This window comes from Triticum dicoccoides, chromosome 2B (genome assembly GCF_002162155.2).
Source record: "Triticum dicoccoides isolate Atlit2015 ecotype Zavitan chromosome 2B, WEW_v2.0, whole genome shotgun sequence".
NCBI classification, from domain to species: domain Eukaryota; kingdom Viridiplantae; phylum Streptophyta; class Magnoliopsida; order Poales; family Poaceae; genus Triticum; species Triticum dicoccoides.
In genome coordinates, this window is record NC_041383.1 from 690,869,821 (window position 1) to 690,879,050 (window position 9,230).

Here is a 9,230-nt window from a genome sequence, read left to right on the forward strand (position 1 = left end):
GGAACCCTGTTCACATCGTTCGGGGCCGTATGGGAAACCCCGGCCGGACTCCCTGCGGATGGAACCTGAATAGGCGATAAACCTGGACTAGAGGCTTAAGTGTTTAGGTAGGTCGTGGTCTACACCCACGTCGGCTTTCGCTTGAAGTCTGCCGAGCACATGTCGTGTGCAGACGCTAAGTGGTGGAAACATGTATGAAGAAGTACACCCCTGCAGGGTTAACATGATCTATTCGAATAGCCGCGTCCGCGGTAAAGGACTACTTGGTTGCCTATACAGTTCATAGACAAGTAAATGGAAACTACTAAAAGCCTCAAGATAAGTGTGAGTGCCGAGGATGGCTCTTCCGTAGGAAGACGGAGGCGGATCCTCGGTAGTGTATTGAATTGGTGAGTAGTGGACTCGTGTGCGAAAAACCATTTCAAGTTGAAGTATCGTAGGATAGTCTAGCCAAGAGTCAAAGCTGGCTTGCTGCAATAACTCCACCAACCCTTCTTGATAATATGCATGTATGTAGGATCTGATGTAAGTCTTGCTGAGTACCTTTGTACTCATGTTGCTATAATCTACATTTTTACAGAAGACGCTGCAACCCCTTCTGATGGGTTCTATGTAGACGTTGACATCAACGAGTAGGCTAAAGACCCAGGTGGTGACCCTGAGCTTGTGAAGGACCATGTAGTATAGCTAGGCTTTCCAAGCCTCTTTTATTTTACTAGTTGTCTGTACTCAGACAAGTTACTTCCGCTGCTGGTTTGTATGACTGTATGACTTGTATGTGGGGTCATGAGACCCGTACCTTTGTGTATATTATGTATGGCTCACTGAGCCGTAAATAAAGTATGTGTGTCATAGAGTCATGTTGTGATGCTTCGTTGTATTTGCACATATCGAGCATATTGTGTGTATGATTGAAATGCTTGGTATGTGTGGGATCTGACTATCTAGTTGTTTATCTTTAGTAGCCTCTCTTACCGGGAAATGTCTCCTAGTGTTACCGCTGAGCCATGGTAGCTTGCTACTGCTCTGGAACACTTAGGCTGGCCGGCATGTGTCCTTCTTCGTTCCTGTGTCTGTCCCTTCGGGGAAATGTCACGCTTTGAGTACCGGAGTCCTGTTAGCCCGCTACAGCCCGGTTTACCGGAGTCCTGCTAGCCCAGTGCTACAGCCCGGACCCACTTGCTGATGACCGACACGTTCGAAGTTGGGTCATGGATGCCTGTCCCTGTAAGTCTGTGTCACTTTGGGTTTACGACTAGTCATGTCAGCCCGGGCTCTTTATCATATGGATGCTAGCGACACTATCATATACGTGAGCCAAAAGGCGCAAACGGTCCCGGGAAAAGGTAAGACGACACCCGTGGGGATACCGTGCGTGAGGCCGCAAAGTGATATGAGGTGTTACCAGCTAGATCGATGTGACATCGAGTCGGGGTCCTGACATTTGATTGACTTGCCCGATGATCAGCAAGCCATTGAGAACAAATGGATTTTTAAGAAGAAGACTGGCGCTGATGGTAATGTAACTGTCTATAAAGCTCGACTTGTTGCAAAAGGTTTTCGACAAGTTCAAGGGGTTGACTACGATGAGACTTTCTCACCCGTAGCGATGCTTAAGTCTGTCCGAATCATGTTAGCAATTACTGCATTTTATGATTATGAAAATTGGCAAATGGATGTCAAAACTGCATTCTTGAATGGATTTCTGGAAGAAGAGTTGTATATGATGCAGCCAGAAGGTTTTGTTGATCCAAAAGGTGCTAACAAAGTGTGCAAGCTCCAGCGATCCATTTATGGACTGGTGCAAGCATCTCGGAGTTGGAATAAACGCTTTGATAGTGTGATCAAAGCATATGGTTTTATACAGACTTTTGGAGAAGCCTGTATTTACAAGAAAGTGAGTGGGAGCTCTGTAGCATTTCTGATATTATATGTAGATGACATATTATTAATTGGAAATGATATAGAATTTCTGGATAGCATAAAGGGATACTTGAATAAAAGTTTTTCTATGAAAGACCTCGGTGAAGCTGCTTATATATTGGGCATCAAGATTTATAGAGATAGATCAAGACGCTTAATTGGACTTTCACAAAGCACATACCTTGATAAAGTTTTGAAAAAGTTTAAAATGGATCGGGCAAAGAAAGGGTTCTTGCCCGTACTACAAGGTGTGAAGTTGAGTCAAAATCAATGCCCGACCACAGCAGAAGGTAGAGAGAAAATGAAAGATGTTCCCTATGCTTCAGCCATAGGCTCTATCATGTATGCAATGCTGTGTACCAGACCTGACGTGTGCTTAGCAATAAGCTTGGCAGGAAGGTACCAAAGTAATCCAGAAGTGGATCACTGGACAGCGGTCAAGAACATCCTGAAATACCTGAAAAGGACTAAGGATATGTTTCTCGTATATGGAGGTAACAAAGAGCTAGTCGTAAATGGTTATGTCGATGCAAGCTTTGACACTGATCCGGACGATTCTAAATCGCAAACCGGATACATGTTTTTATTAAACGGTGGAGCTGTAAGTTGGTGCAGTTCTAAACAAAGCGTCGTGGCGGGATCTACATGTGAAGCGGAGTACATAGCTGCTTCGGAAGCAGCAAATGAAGGAGTCTGGATGAAGGAGTTCATTTCCAATCTAGGTGTCATACCTAGTGCATCGGGACCAATGAAGATCTTCTGTGACAATACTGGTGCAATTGCCTTGGCAAAGGAATCCAGATTTCACAAGAGGACCAAGCACATCAAGAGACGCTTCAATTCCATCCGAGATCAAGTCCAGGTGGGAGACATAGAGATTTGCAAGATACATACGGATATGAATGTTGCAGACCCATTGACTAAGCCTCTTCCACGAGCAAAACATGATCAGCACCAAGACTCCATGGGTGTTAGAATCATTACTGTGTAATCTAGATTATTGACTCTAGTGCAAGTGGGAGACTGAAGGAAATATGCCCTAGAGGCAATAATAAAGTTATTATTTATTTCCTCATATCATGATAAATGTTTATTATTCATGCTAGAATTGTATTAACCGGAAACATGATACATGTGTGAATACATAGACAAACATATAGTCACTAGTATGCCTCTACTTGACTAGCTCATTAATCAAAGATGGTTATGTTTCCTAACCATAGACATGTGTTGTCATTTGATTAATGGGATCACATCATTAGGAGAATGATGTGATTGACATGACCCATTCCGTTAGCCTAGCACTTGATCGTTTAGTATATTGCTATTGCTTTCTTCATGACTTATACATGTTCATGTAACTATGAGATTATGCAACTCCCGTTTACCGGAGGAACACTTTGGGTGCTACCAAACGTCACAACGTAACTGGGTGATTATAAAGGAGTACTACAGGTGTCTCCAAAGGTACATGTTGGGTTGGCGTATTTCGAGATTAGGTTTTGTCACTCCGATTGTCGGAGAGGTATCTCTGGGCCCTCTCAGTAATGCACATCACTATAAGCCTTGCAAGCAATGTAGCTAATGAGTTAGTTACGGAATGATGCATTATGTAACAATTAAAGAGACTTGCCGGTAACGAGATTGAACTAGGTATTAGATACCGACGACCGAATCTCGGGCAAGTAACATGCCGATGACAAAGGGAACAACGTATGTTGTTATACAGTTTGACCGATAAAGATCTTCGTAGAATATGTAGGAGCCAATATGAGCATCCAGGTTCCGCTATTGGTTATTGACCGAGAATAGTTCTAGGTCATGTCTACATAGTTCTCGAACCCGTAGGGTCCGCACGCTTAACGTTACGATGACAGTTTTATTATGAGTTTATATATTTTGATGTACCGAAGGTTGTTCGGAGTCCCAGATGTGATCCAGGACATGACGAGGAGTCTTGAAATGGTCGATACATAAAGATTGATATATTGGAAGCCTATATTTGGATATCGGAAATGTTCCAGGAGAAACCGGGATTTTTCTGGAGTACCGTGGGGTTACCGGACCCCCCCCGGGGGGGGGGGGTTATTGGGCCTACATGGGCCATGAGGGAGAAGAGGAGGGCCGGCCAGGGCAGGCCGCGCGCCCCCTCCCCCCCTAGTCCGAATAGGACAAGGAGGGGGGGCGGCGCCCCCCTTTCCTCTTTCCCCTCCCCCCTTTCCTTCTCCACCAAGGCAAGAGGGGGGAGTCCTACTCTCGGTGGGAGTAGGACTCCTCCAGGTGCACCCCTTGGGGGCCGGCCGCACCTCCCCCTCCCTCCTTTATATACGGGGGCAGGGGGCACCCTAGAACACACAAGTTGATCTACGTGATCGTTCCTTAGTCGTGTGTGGTGCACCCCTCCACCATATTCCACCTCGGCCATATCGTCGCGGAGTTTAGGCGAAGCCCTGCGCCGGTAGAACATCATCATCATCACCACGCCGTCGTGCTGACGGAACTCATCCCCGACACTTTGCTGGATCGGAGTCCGGGGATCGTCATCGAGCTGAACGTGTGCTGAACTCGGAGGTGCCGTACGTTCGGTACTTGGATCGGTCGGATCGTGAAGACGTACAACTACATCAACCGCATTGTCATAACGCTTCCGCTTACGGTCTACGAGGGTACGTGGACATTACTCTCCCCTCTCGTTGCTATGCATCACCATGATCTTGCGTGTGCGTAGGATTTTTTTTGAAATTACTACGTTCCCCAACACTTTACATCTTTTGGTATTCACACTATGAATATGTGTAACACTACGTTCGAGGTTCATTAAGAATAAACCATTGACCATCGGGGCATGACCATAAAACATATCTCTCATATAAATTGAGCAACCATTATTCTCGGATTTAAAAGAGTAGCCATCTCGTATTAAACGAGATCCAGATACAATGTTCATGCTCAAACTTGGCACTAAATAACAATTATTAAGGTTTAAAACTAATCCCATAGGTAAATGTAGAGGTAGCGTGCCGACGGCGATCACATCGACCTTAGAACCATTCCCGACGCGCATCGTCACCTCGTCCTTCGCCAGTCTCCGCTTATTCCGCAGCTCCTGCTGTGAGTTACAAATATGAGCAACGGCACCGGTATCAAATACCCAGGAGTTACTACGATTACTGGTAAGGTACACATCAATTACATGTATATCACATATACCTTTAGTGTTGCCGGCCTTCTTGTCCGCTAAGTATTTGGGGCAGTTCCGCTTCCAGTGACCCTTCCCTTTGCAATAAAAGCACTCAGTCTCAGGCTTTGGGTCCATTCCTTGACTTCTTCCCGGCAACTGGCTTACCGGGCGCGGCAACATCTTTGCCGTCCTTCTTGAAGTTCTTCTTACCCTTGCCCTTCTTGAACTTAGTGGTTTTATTGACCATCAACACTTGATGTTCTTTCTTGATTTCTACCTCTCCCGACTTCAGCATTGAAAATACTTCAGGAATACTTTTCACCATCCCCTGCATATTGTAGTTCATCACAAAGCTCTTGTAGCTCGGTGGGAGCGACTGAAGGATTCTGTCAATGACCGCCTCGTCCGGGAGGTTAATGTCCAGCTGGGACAGGCGGTTGTGCAACCCAGACATTTTGAGTATGTGCTCACTGACAGAACTATTTTCCTCCATCTTACAACTATAGAACTTGTCGGAGACTTCATATCTCTCAACCCGGGCATGAGCTTGGCAAACCATTTTCAGCTCCTCGAACATCTCATATGCTTTGTGTTGCTCAAAACGCTTTTGGAGCCCCGGTTCTAAGCTGTAAAGCATGCCGCACTGAACGAGGGAGTAATCATCAGCACGTGACTGCCAAGCGTTCATAACGTCTTGGTTCTCTGGGATGGGTGCTTCACCTAGCGGTCCTTCTAGGACATATGCTTTCTTGGCAGCTATGAGGATGATCCTCAGGTTCCGGACCCAGTCCGTATAGTTGCTGCCATCATCTTTCAGCTTGGTTTTCTCTAGGAACGCGTTGAAGTTCATGTTGACATGAGCATTGGCCATTTGATCTACAAGACATATTTTGCAAAGATTTTAGACTAAGTTCATGATAATTAAGTTCATCTAATCAAATTATTTAATGAACTCCCACTCAGATTAGACATCCCTCTAGTCATCTAAGTGTTACACGATCCGAGTCGACTAGGCCGTGTCCGATCATCACGTGAGACGGACTAGTCATCATCGGTGAACATCTCCATGTTGATCGTATCTTCCATACGACTCATGTGCGACCTTTCGGTCTCTGTGTTCCGAGGCCATGTCTGTACATGCTAGGCTCGTCAAGTTAACCCTAAGTGTTTTGCATGTGTAAAACTGTCTTACACCCGTTGTATGTGAACGTAAGAATCTATAACACCCGATCATCATGTGGTGCTTCGAAACAACGAACTTTAGCAACGGCGCACAGTTAGCGGAGAACACTTTCTTGAAATTGTTATAAGGGATCATCTTATTTACTACCGTCATTCTAAGTAAACAAGATGCATAAACATAATAAACATCACATGCAATTATATAGTAGTGACATGATATGGCCAATATCATATAGCTCCTTTGATCTCCATCTTTGGGGTTCCATGATCATCTTCGTCACCCGCATGACACCATGATCTCCATCATCGTGTCTCCATGAAGTTGCTTGCCAACTATTACTTCTACTACTATGGCTAACGGTTTAGCAATAAAGTAAAGTAATTACATGGCATTAAATCATTGACACGCAGGTCATACAATAATTAAGACAACTCCTATGGCTCCTGCCAGTTGTCATACTCATCGACATGCAAGTCGTGATTCCTATTACAAGAACATGATCTCATACATCACAATATATCATTCATCATTCATCACAACTTTTTGCCATATCACATCACAAGGCAATTGCTGCAAAAACAAGTTAGACGTCCTCTAATTGTTGTTGCATCTTTTACGTGGCTGCAATTGGGTTCTAGCAAGAACGTTTTCTTACCTACGAATAACCACAACGTGATTTTGTCAACTTCTATTTACCCTTCATAAGGACCCTTTTCATCGAATCCGCTCCAACTAAAGTGGGAGAGACAGACACCCACTAGCCACCTTATGAAACTAGTGCATGTCAGTTGGTGGAACCTGTCTCACGTAAGCATACGTGTAAGGTCGGTCCGGGCCGCTTCATCCCACAATACCGCTGAAGCAAAATAAGACTAGTAGCGGCAAGCAAGTTGACAAGATCTACACCTACAACAGATTTGTGTTCTACTCGTGCAATAGAGAACTACGCATAGATCTAGCTCATGATGCCACTGTTGGGGAACGTTGCAGAAAATAAAAAATTTCCTACGGTTTCACCAAGATCCATCTATGAGTTCATCTAGCAACGAGTGATAATAGTGCATCTACATACCTTTGTAGATCGCGAGCGGAAGCGTTCAAGAGAACGGGGTTGAGGGAGTCGTACTCGTCGTGATCCAAATCACCGATGACCAAGTGCCGAACGGACAGCACCTCCGCGTTCAACACACGTGTGGAGCGGATGACGTCTCCTCCTTCTTGATCCAGCAAGGGGGAAGGAGAGGTTGAGGAAGAAGGCTCCAACAGCAGAACGATGGCGTGGTGGTGATGGAGTGGCAGATCTCCGGCAGGGCTTCGCCAAGCTCACGCGGAGGAGGAGATGTGTTGGGGAGGGGAGGGGCTGCGCCTTGGATGTTATGTGCAGCCCTCCCCTTGCCCCTCTATTTATAGGGGAAGGGGGAAGGGGGCCGGCCCCCTCTAGATGAGATCTAGAGGGGGGGCGGCGGCCAAGGGAGGGGGCTTGCCCCCCAAGCAAGGGGGGCGCCCCACTAGGGTCCCCCCCCCCAACCCTAGGCGCATGGGCCCAAGGGGGGGATGCGCCCAGCCCTCCATGGGCTGGTTCCCTGCCCACTACGGCCCATGAGGCCCTCCGAGAGAGGTGGCCCCTTCCGGTGGACCCCCGGAACCCCTCCGGTGGCCCCGGTACAATACCGATATGCCCCCGAAACTTTCTGGTGGCCGTATGACAACTTCCCATATATAAATCTTCACCTCCGGACCATTCCGGAACTCCTCGTGACATCCGGGATCTCATACGGGACTCCGAACAACATTCGGTAATCACATACAAGTCTTTCTAATAACCCTAGCGTCACAGAACCTTAAGTGTGTAGACCCTACGGGTTCGGGAATCATGCAGACATGACCGAGACAGCTCTCCGACCAATAACCAACAGCGGGATCTGGATACCCATGTTGGCTCCCACATGTTCCACGATGATCTCATCGGATGAACCACGATGTCGAGGATTAAAGCAACCCCATATACAATTCCCTTTGTCAATCGGTATGTTACTTGCCCGAGACTCGATCATCGATATCCCAATACCTTGTTCAGTCTCGTTACCCGCAAGTCACTTTACTCGTACCGTAATGCATGATCCCGTGACCAAACACTTGGTCACTTTGAGCTCATTATGATGATGCATTACCGAGTGGGCCTAGAGATACCTCTCCGTCATACGGAGTGACTAATCCCAGTCTCGATCCGTGTCAACCCAACAGACACTTTCGGAGATACCTGTAGTGCACCTTTATAGTCACCCAATTACGTTGTGACGTTTGGTACACCCAAAGCACTCCTATGGTATCCGGGAGTTACACGATCTCATGGTCTAAGGAAAAGATACTTGACATTGGAAAAGCTCTAGCAAAACAAACTACACGATCTTGTGCTATGCTTAGGATTGGGTCTTGTCCATCACATCATTCTCCTAATGATGTGATCCCGTTATCAACGACATCTAATGTCCATAGTCAGGAAACCATGACTATCTGTTGATCAACGAGCTAGTCAACTAGAGGCTTACTAGGGACATATTATAGTCTATGTATTCACACGTGTATTATGATTTCCGGATAATACAATTATAGCATGAATAAAAGACAATTATCATGAACAAGGAAATATAATAATAATCCTTTTGTTATTGCCTCTAGGGCATATTTCCAACAGGTGGATCCGGCTCCGGTACACCCCGCCTTCGGTAAAAAGGAGTTTGCGGTTGTTCGTCCTCATAGCAAAGACAAGCTGATTGTTCAATAAAGTTTCATTTATATGCCCGTGCCAAAATGCTAACCAACGTATTTGAGAAAACGAAATCATTGACAACACAAACGAAATAAAGTTTCTCTTCTTGAAGCACCAAAAATATTTTTTCCAAGCAAGACACTCGTTAAAGAAGTAGTATATCAAGGGACGCG